Source organism: Haemorhous mexicanus, chromosome 1, assembly GCF_027477595.1.
Source record: "Haemorhous mexicanus isolate bHaeMex1 chromosome 1, bHaeMex1.pri, whole genome shotgun sequence".
NCBI lineage: Eukaryota > Metazoa > Chordata > Aves > Passeriformes > Fringillidae > Haemorhous > Haemorhous mexicanus.
In genome coordinates this window covers 12,977,511-12,989,402 of record NC_082341.1, presented here as the reverse complement: position 1 = coordinate 12,989,402, position 11,892 = coordinate 12,977,511, and the positions used below count along the sequence as shown (strand labels likewise).

Here is an 11,892-nt window from a genome sequence, read left to right as displayed (position 1 = left end):
GATAGCTCTCAGTGTCACTGACACTGGCCACTCCAGAGAGCAGGGAGGGTCAGTTGTTTCATTCACAGTAGGCACCATGTACTTGGATTTTGTCACCTGGGCAACAGTGCACATATTCCTGTTTCCAAGGGCACTTCAGAAAGCACTGTCTGCTGCTGTTATAAAGGACTTCCCATTGGACTTTCCCCTCCTTCTGTGTTTCACCAACACATGCTGGTTCCTCTAATACATATTTTGTGTTTTCAGCATTATTTTACTCCTCTTGAAACATTTTTTGGAGGTATAAATCAGTGAACACTGTTTTACCCCACTTTAAAGCTGGAAAAAGGAACTACAGAGCTGGACTGATGCCCTTTGAAAATTTTGGCAATAAGTTCATGCTGAGGTATTGTCTGTTATGAAAAGTCCTAGAAAAACTGTCAGAAAGGAAAGCAATATATTCCAATGGAAAGAAGATTCTATAAAAAATATTGTACAATTAAAACTGTTCAGTTCCAATAATAGCTTCTGATGGTGCTGCCTCAAAACAGATTACTCAGTATACAGGATGACTGTCACTCCTGTTATTTAGCATCATGTTCTGATAAAGCCATCAAACCATGCTAAATTTGTTTTAGGACTTATTTAAACAAATAATCTGAATTTGTAGACTAATATAGAAAATTGCAGAAAGATTCTCGTTCTCTATTTCAGTTAAGGGAATGTTTCCATAAGTGTTTTTTATCCAGATGATGCAGAGTTTGAGGGTGAACTTTTTGTCTTAGCAACCTACTGCAAAGTACATTCTTATGCCTCCTTACCAGACACTGAATTAAGGCTTGCAGGATTCAGCAGCTCATGCCTCCCTGCCCTCTTTGTGGCTGCTGCATGCAGCTAATTCCTCCTGGGAAAAGAAGCAGGCTATCAGTTTGTTTACCATCCAGTAAAGATATCTGGCAGTTTCCTTGCACAAAATGAGCTGCTCTCTTGTCAGGAAGGTGTTTGATCCTCTCACAAGCTCTGCCATCTGTTGAATAAATATAGGCATGTGAAAGTTCAAAGTGTTACTGTGCGTAATAACAGGCAGTGGAGCAGTGCCTAGGATTGACTGGTGGAATTAAGACATATACAATCCCCAATTATGCCACAGTTACACTACTGTTAGGAACAAGACAAACTCTTTCAAAAAGTCACCCCCTCAAATTTCTTTACAGTAAAAAATAATAATCAATATTCTCTGCTGGTTGTCACATGCACTTTACACTTAACCACCAATATACCTCTGCCCACACCAAATTAATTCACAGTCTGTTGAATTTACTTCAGGACTGGGTTGACCTACAAAAATTCCTTAAAAATGCAAAGTTAAATAGCCTTTACAGTCTATAAATAGAATTACAAGTACTGGGGGGGGATTTTTTAGTTTGTTTCTCAGTCCCAGACAGACTGTGAAATTTTGTACGCACTGTTAGTTACTGTTTCATGGGCTTGGTTTTCTCTCCATTTCAGTGTACAGAGAGAAAAACACATAATCTGCTCAAAAGCAAAATTGTCTCTAACCTATATGTAAGTGATTAAAGATATACAAGTAGAAATTTTTAGGGTTGATATAAATATGTTCAGTACTATTTCCATTACTAAGTGGAGGAATATAATCCATGTTTAATATAGTTTATGAAGAAATTTTCAAAATTCTCCTGTGAGACTATACTATCATATTATCAGTGTTTGGTGTTCTAGGAAATACCCATACCTTTGAAATACTAATACAGGAAGACATTTGAACATTTGCTTTCTATGCCCTGAACTGAGGACATGCAGTAGATATCTCCCATACTGGCCCAAAAGCTGTCATCTTTAAGCTATTATGAATTTTTTTCTTAGTGTATTAAGAATAGTAGCAGCAGACTAAGGCAAGATAAAAATTATTATTTATTATGCCTCTTGTAATTAATAATATGATATATTAATGTGATTGTCATTGTCTTTTTGTTTTGTAGTTTTGCAGGAATCCTCCGTTTTGGGACAGGGTTCTTGAAGAGATGTGATGGCAGCAGGATCTCAGCCCTGGGAGAGATTACAATCTCATTTTTAGTCAAGAGGAAGCAGGAAGGGGAAAGCCTGTAACAAATGAGGTACAAAAGTGAAACAGGAGATAATTATTAATTGAATTACTATTTTAAGGTGAGGTCACACACTACTACAAATAGGATTTATCTGACAATGTAGAAATCTGTATGAGTAACACTAAAACAGCCCAACGGATGGAATATTTTAACTAATGTAAAATGTTCCTCAAGAATTTTAGTAATATGTATTTACACAATTTCTAAATTAGTTGCCTGTATCTTTATTTTCAAGAGAGAGAGGTACCTCCAGAGGACATTTCTTTCAAGACTAAAAAATGTGTAAAATAGGAATAATGGATTGCTCTCAGCAGCTGCCAATATTCTTCCAGTGAATTATGAAGAGCACAGAGGACTTATCTAAATTTATCTAACTTTAGATAAGTTGCAGACAGCTCATATTGGCTCAGCAGAATCCAGCACTTAAACTGCAGCTTATTTTAGTGATCTGATGATTGAAATATCAGTGACTACTCTGTTCTCCAATTATCTCCTTGTCAGAGGAAATGAAGACCTGAGGTGTGCTTTAAGGAATAGTGCTGTCATAGCTCACACCTATGATCTCATGATAAAATATACAAGTTGTGGCCTATGGAGCTTAATCAGTAATTTGCTAATGGATGCAGACAATATGAACTGCTAAAAAATTCAAGCAAGAAGAAAAAAATTACTGCAGTATAAATCCAAAACAAGTTTTTGCTTTAGCTCAGTTCAAATTTATAAAATCTTTCCTCCAGTCTATTCAACACAAATATTTCTGCAGGCTCCAGAAATCCTTGGATGTCACCTGCATTCTGTCATACCCTTAGTACTACTCATGAGAAGTTTGTGATCCCAATTTAAACGTTAGTTTGCTAAATGACTTCAGCTAGTCACTTCCCACTGCACATTTTCTGTTTTCTCACTTGCACAGAAGAAGTAGAGTCATCATTTCTGTAATATGTTTTTGAGCTAAAAAGTGCTTTTTAATGCACCACTAATATAAGATAAACACCAAACCCTAATATAAGTCTTTCCTCCTCTGGTGTCACCAGAGTGTCAGGATGAGGTCCATATTTTTGATTCTGCCATAAAATATTGATAGTGGTTGATTGTTAACATAATTTGGTCAGGCAGGATTTTTTTTTCTCCTTTTCAAAAAGCTAGTGGACCTTAGAGAAAATTTCACTCCCCTGTGGATTGGCTTCAGTATTTTTCTCTTCGCCAAATTTTATTTGTTTGCTGATGGGACACGTTTTTTAAAAAAATGATTATGAGGTTGAGATTCTTGCAGTAAAGTCTTGCATGCTGTTAACACTTAACAAAGGGGACAAGGAGCTGGGAAAACAAGGTTAGTGTTAAGTGATATAATATAAAATATTAAGCTGTGTTGTTTTCTATAGCAATTTTTTTATCTTGTTCATACAACTGTCAACATGGATGACCATCCTTGTATTTTTATTGCCCAGATTGTTCAAAATGGCTTCTTGGCTAGGGACTATTATTTTGAATCTGCACTTCATTATGCCAAATATTTGCATATACAATTCACTTATACTGACCCCAGGGAAATGCCCCGTGAACATTCACTGTGGCTGAGTTTGAATGAATAATGAAATGCTAATGGAAAAACGTGGGCCCACCTGATAGCAACTAAACTGTGCTCACCATAAAATGGGCTGGATCAAAGGTCTCGTTAAAAATTCTTTCCTATCCCATAATCAGAACATATTAAGATTTGAGTGTAATTTTACATAGGTAGTACAAGGAAGTCTCCTAAAACTGCTTTCTTCAAATTTTATAATTTGATTCTTATTCATAGGGAATGAGGGTGGTGTACAAATCATTGGGTTTCCTTCTCCTTTTATCTATAGGAGACTGGCAGGGGAAGTGTAGTGCCACCCTTCCCTTTCCTTATTTCTTCAAGATTTGTGAGCTGATAATAATTCAAAATTACTTTATTAAAATTCGGTTTTCTCAGGGAGGATGGAATCAAAACATTTCCCAAGTGAATTTCTGACTGAAATAGCGATGATGGCTATGCATGGCCAATTTTGTAATTGTCAGTGGTATGCTATTCAGACTTTTGCATTGCTTTAGAAAAAAATAAGTAATATACCTACACACTGTTTTTCAACCAGCCTGTTGGTTCATACATTGGGTCTGACCTTCTCCCACTCTAAGTTTGCCAAGGTGTCATCCCTGGCTCCACACAGCTGCATTATCTGAGAGCTGTGGCCAGGCTTGTGAGTCCTGCTGTGGGCTTGTGTCCTACACCTGGGTGTGACAGCATGGCTGCTGTCTTTAACCCTCCCAGGTGTCTCCATCCAAGCACAGGGGCAAAAAAAATCTCTTCTCACCAACAGAAATTACTCTTCAGCAAGCATAACATGAAGGAGGTGTGTGTCATAGCTGCCCTTACCTCATTCCACTCCATCCCCACAGATTGTATTTAGGGGTGCCAATCCCCCCACTTTGGTGGGAATCCTGAGAAGGTGACTATTGAAATATTGTTGCTTGGTGTGGTGGGGAAAAGCCCTGGAACAGCATAATGTGTGATCAAAAAATTTCAGGATGATTACAAAGGGCCAAGGAAAGGAAATACACCTTTTTCTGGAGGGAAATTAACTAATATACAAAACCATGAAGCACAAGGGAATTTGCTGCCAACTACAGGCGTAAAACAAGGATTGGAATGGCACAGGTGAGCACCAGATGGAGAGGAATTTGGAGAAAGATCTTTAGTTTCACACATACCAGACATTTTTCTCAGCAGACTCCCTCTGAGGCCAGGCAGGAGAGGGACAGTGATGGCACAGGCAGCCCTACAACACCCAGGGTCAAAGTGACCTGCCACAAAAGGAATTAAAAGAATATCTGCTGCTTAGAAGCTCTACCTTGTCTTTGCCATATGTTACTTAGGTTGCATTTTCTTTAACTAAGGAGCAGCTCAGTATCTGAAAGCCCAGGAGCTTTTGAGGGAAAGCTAAACTCTGCCCTTTCTCCTCTCCTGACCCACTGGGATCTGAATTACTGCGCCACTCTGCCCTCTGCAGAGACACCTCCAGCAGCTTCAGGCGAGGCGTAATTCAATGGTCAATTTACAGGAGGGAACAGGTAAGAGGATCACTGTGCCCTAGAATGGGCTTCCAGCCTCTGGAAGCTGTGTTTGGTCAATTCAAAACATTCAGAGAGTCACTTTAAGCTACTGTGCCTCAGTCATGCAGGAGCCAGAGTTTGTAAATATATTGTCCTTTAGGTTCTTAGCTAAAAAGGTTGACTGCTTCTGTGGACATTATTTAAAAAATAAAATTAGGTCAATATATTTTTCCAACAATTAAGTGCAAACACTTCATTCCCAAACCACCAAATAATGAATGAAGAATATTTCTGATTCCTTATCATTCAATATTTCTTCTCCAAAGGCTGTCAGAGATGTGTTATCATGTTATTCTGATGTCTTTTCCAGAAAGTAGAAAAGGACAGTTATCCAAACTTCTTCTGAACAGTATCATATTCAACATATAACATGTACCATGCAGGTTCAGTCAGTGACTGCTTGTGGTGATTTCTAGGAGTCATTTTTCTTCACAAGAGTTAAACAGGCTGCTGCATCTAAGCAGGTGATCCAATGATCTCTGGGAGGTATTTTTATTGTTCACAAAACTCAGAGAATAATAAACCAAAATAAATCTGTGCTGTTTTTGACTAAGTGTAATTTAGGCATTACATAACAATTGTGTAATCTGTTTTACAAAAAAATTAAACTAATCCTCCACTAAAAATGTGCATTTCTATTGTATGTGAGGCATTTGTCTAAATACCAGAGCTAGCATATTTCTGATTAAGGTATTCCATTGCCTTTTTGTAGGAAGTGGTATCAGGCCCAGAGTCATTCTTCTGTGTGCTCTAGACTTGTGTCTTCCCTCATTATTACTTAATAGTATCAAACACATCATTAACTGATGTAAGCATTCCCTAAACAAAGGATTCCTTATGCTCTAACTACCTTTTCCTGAACTTAGGTTTCACAAATTTACTCCTCACCTGTAAATGGTTCTTCTACAAATAGTTCTTCTACCCTACAAATAGTTGTAAATGTTGAAGATGACATTAGTCATCATCTGAGTAATTCTGAGTTATGCTAGTGAATTTAGATTGTTAAGGCCTTGCCCAAATGTCTTCTGATTTGCCAATGTACTTCTGGCTGCTGTTGTGTTCAGCTGCATACACAACATTCTTGTCAGTAATTTTTAGCCCTCTATGGCTGTCTTTGAGTTATTTGCAGAGCTTGGCTAACCCTGCCTGCTGAGGCACCAAACAGCCACTCATTTGACTGCCCAGTAGACAGTGGCCATTTGTTTTTGTTTTGTTGGTTGGGTTTTGTTGGTTTTTTGGTTGTTATGTTTTGGTTTTTTTTTTAGTTTTAAGTCAAAACTAGGCTGCTTTGCACTTTCTTTGTGTGCTGGGACAGTTGATAAAAGATGTGCTGTCTGTTAGTGGAAAGAATATTCCTTTGCAAGACTTAATATTCTCTTCATTTTACTCAGGCTGTTGTTGCAGACTCCAACTGTAGCAGGTCAAACAATAATTTCAGCACTTCCTGATTGTCTGCTTTCTCACTCTGTAAAATGTTTATATCTCATTACTTTTAATTTAGGGATTTTCAGATCCTATAGTGGGTGATTGAATCAGATTATATTAATTTTTCAATTCTAATTTTATGCAGGCATTTTTATTAACTCAAAGTGCATCTGGAAATTTTGGTAGTAAGTGAGATGTGACTTTAATATCCTCGTATTAAGGAAGATACATGACAATATTATTTGATCTACCACAGCAGAATAGTGCAGAACATCAATTATATAGAACTCTTTATATATGAACAATATAATGATAACTTTGTTTCCTTCAATTTTGAGCTTGATTTTTCTCATCTGTGTATTACTTTGTATTGCATTGTGTAAGACAGGTGGTGTGAGATGTATTTTTAAGCAATGTCATGTAAGAGTAGGAGTAATTGCTGCTATATGCAATAGGGGTCCAGAATGACTGAAAAATTAATGTCTTTTTCGCATTTCTCCAGCCACTTGAATTACCTGTGCCTGGTGTTCCAAAGTCAGGAAGTGAGAAAAGAATATGACCCTCCTCCCTCAAATAGCGAAAATAAATGTACTCAAAGAATACTTCTACCACAGTAACAGGATTTTTGCTTCCAAACTAAATTAAATGCATGGTCTGTTGCCTAAGATCTGATTACAAAATGTAGTTCTCTCTTAACACCTATCTACATACAAACCATATTAAATTTAACCTAGTTTTCTTTCTGGGACAAAGGACAAGTTATACAAAGCACACTGTTGTGTAACAAATACAGCTCTAAAAGCTGCCAGTCTCCAATGCAAGCTAGGAAGAATGCTGGGCAATACTTTCTCTAGAAGAGTAATAGCATCCTTGATCTTCCTAGTTTTAAAATATATATGAGAAAATCTCCACAAATATAGAATAGGTACAGCATCATGCAAGAGGTGTATAGACACACTATTTATATATATATATAAAATATATACAAAAACTTTTGGGTTTTGCAAATGTATATTTTCCTTACCATTAAAGCTAAGGAAAATATCTCTGCCCTTATTTAAATTAAAAAAAAAAAAAAAAAAGAAAAAAAGAGAAAGACAGTGAAATAAAAATTTCCAGCCTCGTAACTGAAAGATAAGTTTGCAGGCATGAAATCCAGAGTAATGAAAAACAGAACCAGTGAATAACAAAGAACATGGAATCTATTAGTTTAAAAAGTCACCCTTGAAAATCACACCTCAAGAACTCATCCTTACCTGTAGTGTCTTAGAAGCCTGGCTCACAGCACAGGACTTATAAACTTATGCCAGGCTATTTTAGACAGAAAATAATAAACACTCTTGCTTTTGTTGTAACTGAAGAACACAGGGAAAACTTTAAGTAAGCCACCTAGTAAAAGACAATGGAGTAGGAAAGTTGGTACAAGTCTTCAACTATTTTGGTCTAGAACAGTGTTAAGATCTTCTATTTCCAGAAATCCTACTGTAATTCTGTATAAGGAAAGAGTTAGGGGGATTCACAGCCCAAACCACTCAAGAGCCAGAGCCAGGTATTGCCTGGATGCAGGCAACAAAACTGTTGAAAAGAGCTCTCATGGCTTCTCCCCTCATGGAGTTTTAATAATCCATCCCATAGTGTAATAAAATGCTGCTAGATGCTTCCAATTCTATTTTAGGGGGTCAGAATCCATCTTTCAAGAAAATGGCCAGGCTATACTTTTTTACTTTGGAAAAATGTCACCAAAATTTCTGCAGTAGAAAATCTTTTCCATCCAAATTCCTCTTGAATTCCTTTGGCAATAAAACACATGAAGAAATTTTCACAGATGATGAAATACATGTACCCACAATTTAAGATTATTATACAATTTAGAACTGCTAAAATGCTGACTTGCTGATTCACTAAAATATCAAGAAGTGTGGATCATTTCTTGTAGAAATGGGTTACGTTCAAGGAAAACTCAAAAATGTAAATAATCATCAGCTGAGGCCTTCATTTTCTCCTTTATGCCCTTGTCTTTCCCTTTTTACTTGTCACCATTTTTCTAAATCACATCAAATTTCTCAGATACTACAATATTTTATATATACAATATTATACTACTTATATATTATTTTCATAAATCGATGTATATCTCAACTTATGTAATGGATGGATCTCAGGGTCTGGGTTGAAATTCTGTGTATTTCCAGACTCTTTCTGTCCCTTTAAAAATATTTTGATATTTTGTTGGTTTTTAAATTATAAATACGACATTTTCAACATTTAAGGAGAAAATCATGTTAAAATACCTGTGTACCCTTTATAAAGTTAGGACATCCACAGTTTGTTGTTGTTTTTTTTAAACAAATGGCTTAGGGAGATTATTTCCTGAGATCTAATTGGAATTTTTTGTTTTCCAAGTTTTGTTTTTTGTCACCTCTCATCAGATCTCTGTGCACTGCAAAGATGAGTGTGACCTATGTTACCTCCATCCTTGCATTAGGTATTTTGCAGACAGCAATAAGATCTCCCCTTGGCCCCCTTACCCCTCTTCTCTGAAGACTGAACAGATCCATTTCTCCTCTCCTCCAAAGACTTCTGTCTCCTCACCATCTCTTGGGTCTTCAGTATTCTTGCTGTGGAAACAACTGTATGCTTTGTGTCACATTTCTTCCACAGAAACTGTTCCAACTCTGAGAACAGAAGTGTTCCCTGTGCCTATCTTATACCTTTCCTATGAATTTCTCCATTTAGAAAACAGTTTTTCTGAAAGAAGTGACAGTGCTTGACTTCTGCACTCCTGGAAGGATTTTCTTTGTGGGAATCCCTTCTTCGTAATTTCCTTCATTGAACCTGAAATGTCTTTAGGACTAGGTGTAAAAGTTCTGAAATTAAAAGGTAACAAGAAATTCAGTGAGACTCTTTCTTAGCCCAGGGAAGATAAAACTCTTCCTAAGCAGCTAGAAACAGGAAGTGCTTTTTGTAAAAATAATGCATGGTATGCAATAATAACCCCACCTGTAACACCCGCTGTAAATTCTATCCACTGCCAGGCTGACACTCCTGGGCTTCTAGCACCTTCTTTCCTTTGTGCCTACCTTAGACAAGTTTGTTGACTATATTTTCATAAAGAATTTAACTAAATTTATTTTTATTCCCTTTTTTTCCTTCCTGTCATCCTCATACTGCTGTTATTCTCCTCATCAGGGGATCATAAAGCCATAACCTCCCATCTTATTAACAATAGAACTAGTAATTGTTAATATAGAACACTGACAGGCATAATTACACAACAAATAAGTTCACATTTTAATCCCTTAACACATAATTTATCTTACTCATTTACTAATCCCCATTTCACAACACAATTTACACATTCTTTCATTAGTGAATTATTTGGGCATGAACATTTTGGTTATTCACTTAAACAGATACCTGGAATTTAATAAGCCTTACATATCCTTTTCAACATCCATGACATGTCTGATTATAGAGTCTTTTACTAGGTACCACTCTTGCCAGGCTACATTTGGGGTGTGAAATTAATCAAGCACCCATAACAGCAGTACTGACAGTACCAGAGCAGAGAGCATAAACATCCCAGTCACCCCCTGAATTATTTGAGAAGAGGAACAGGTAAGCACAATGGGAGATCTCCAAAATTAATTTTTGCCTTTTGTTAAATTTCTCTCATTTTTCACCACTTTTGAATAGTTGCCCCAAATAATGCAGCAGAAATTGTTCCAGATCTTGTACTGGAATGAACAAGACAAGTAAAAACTTGAGGAATTCAAGGTTAAGCCCAAGGCAAAGATTACAGCAGAAACTTTGTTTTTCATTTACATTTTAGCTCCATTTCAGCTGAATAAGATGGAGCAATCAAGGCAATAATCTCCTTTACAGAGTTAATAATCAGAAAGAATCTAGATTACTCTGTGGTGAGAAAAAAACTTTTCCACACCTGATCCAACAGAGGATACTTTGTGGAGGGAAGATTTTGAGGACTGGAGAAGAAAAAAGGAATTGTTTTTTTCAAAGTGTGACATTAACTCTTTATATTATGAGATTTGAAAGATATAATGATGCATATATTGCAGGGCACTGGGTTTGTAGCTCGAATCTGAAATTTCCAAGTAACTTCTAGCACAGACTGAGTTCACTTGTTATTTCATAAAAATGTAATCACTAGGGAAGTTTGGGTGAATTTTTTGCATCTGGCTGTCCTGACACCTAAAAATTTTAGTCTGTAGTCTGCAGCTCAGTGAAACAAGGTAATTTGTTCTTTCCCTGCACAGAGAGGATGCTGTATGTACCTGCTTCCATCCTTTCTTAGTGTTCCCTAGTAAGGAGAAACACACTCACACACCTGCAGAGTGTAACTGAGGAGAGTATGCTGTGCACAGTCTGTGCCCTGTGCCCACTTTGCCCTGACCTCCTCAATGTTTGGGCTAACAGGACTGCCCACGACTCATCCTTGTATTTAGAAATAATCAAAATAAGGCAGCAGTAAAGCTGTGCATGTCTACCATCACCCAGACTGTGTGTCTGGGCTTAAGGCAGGCCACAGAAGAAAACAATAAATATGTTTGTGGTTCATATCTCTGAGTAGATCTGAAATATCCAAATTTTGGTATGTTTTTGCAAAGGCATTCTGGTTTAGATAATCTCCTAATAATTCTCATTAACAAAGAGAGCTCCAAGGAAAAAAATATCCCAAGGAGTCAAACTAGGCAAGATATTTTAAATGATATTCACCATGACCAGCTGAATGATTCTAGTAGCTGCATCTTCCATAATTCCAAGGGCACAGAATCTAAATTTGACAGCACTGGGCAGAAACAGTGTACAGCCATAGCCTAGTCATTGAGTAAAGAAATATTGACAATTAGAGAAGAACACAACCCATTCTAGAACCTTGAGTTATGTAAATATATACATTTGTAAGAAAGCATAGAATTTTAACTAAAGATCTTATATATGTAGGGGAGATATGACTTGAAATTAGTTCTGTGTAATCCAATTCTTCTTTCCTATGAATAGGATGCCAAAGAAGGATTAGCTACAGAGAGTGGATCCAAGATTTCAGTCCTAATATTGGTAGACACAGGGATGATAAAAGCTGATACCACCATGGGCCAGCATTAGCACTTGCTGAGCTCTAATGCAGTCCCTGGATGAAAGCATCTTTAATCTTTCAGTCCTAGTGAGAAACAGTATGAAAGCATAAATCACAGAGGAGATA

At 36.9% G+C, this 11,892-nt stretch overlaps 1 long non-coding RNA gene across 1 annotated transcript; it reads right to left on the bottom strand.

The window, feature by feature from the left end:
* Positions 1–1,892: 1,892 nt before the first annotated feature.
* Positions 1,893–4,909, bottom strand: LOC132339452 (uncharacterized). Its single transcript, XR_009489650.1, has 2 exons — positions 4,842–4,909; positions 1,893–2,100 (listed from the first exon to the last, which is right to left on the bottom strand). It is a non-coding gene; the product is annotated as an uncharacterized LOC132339452 (long non-coding RNA).
* Between the last annotated feature and the right edge of the window lie 6,983 nt (positions 4,910–11,892).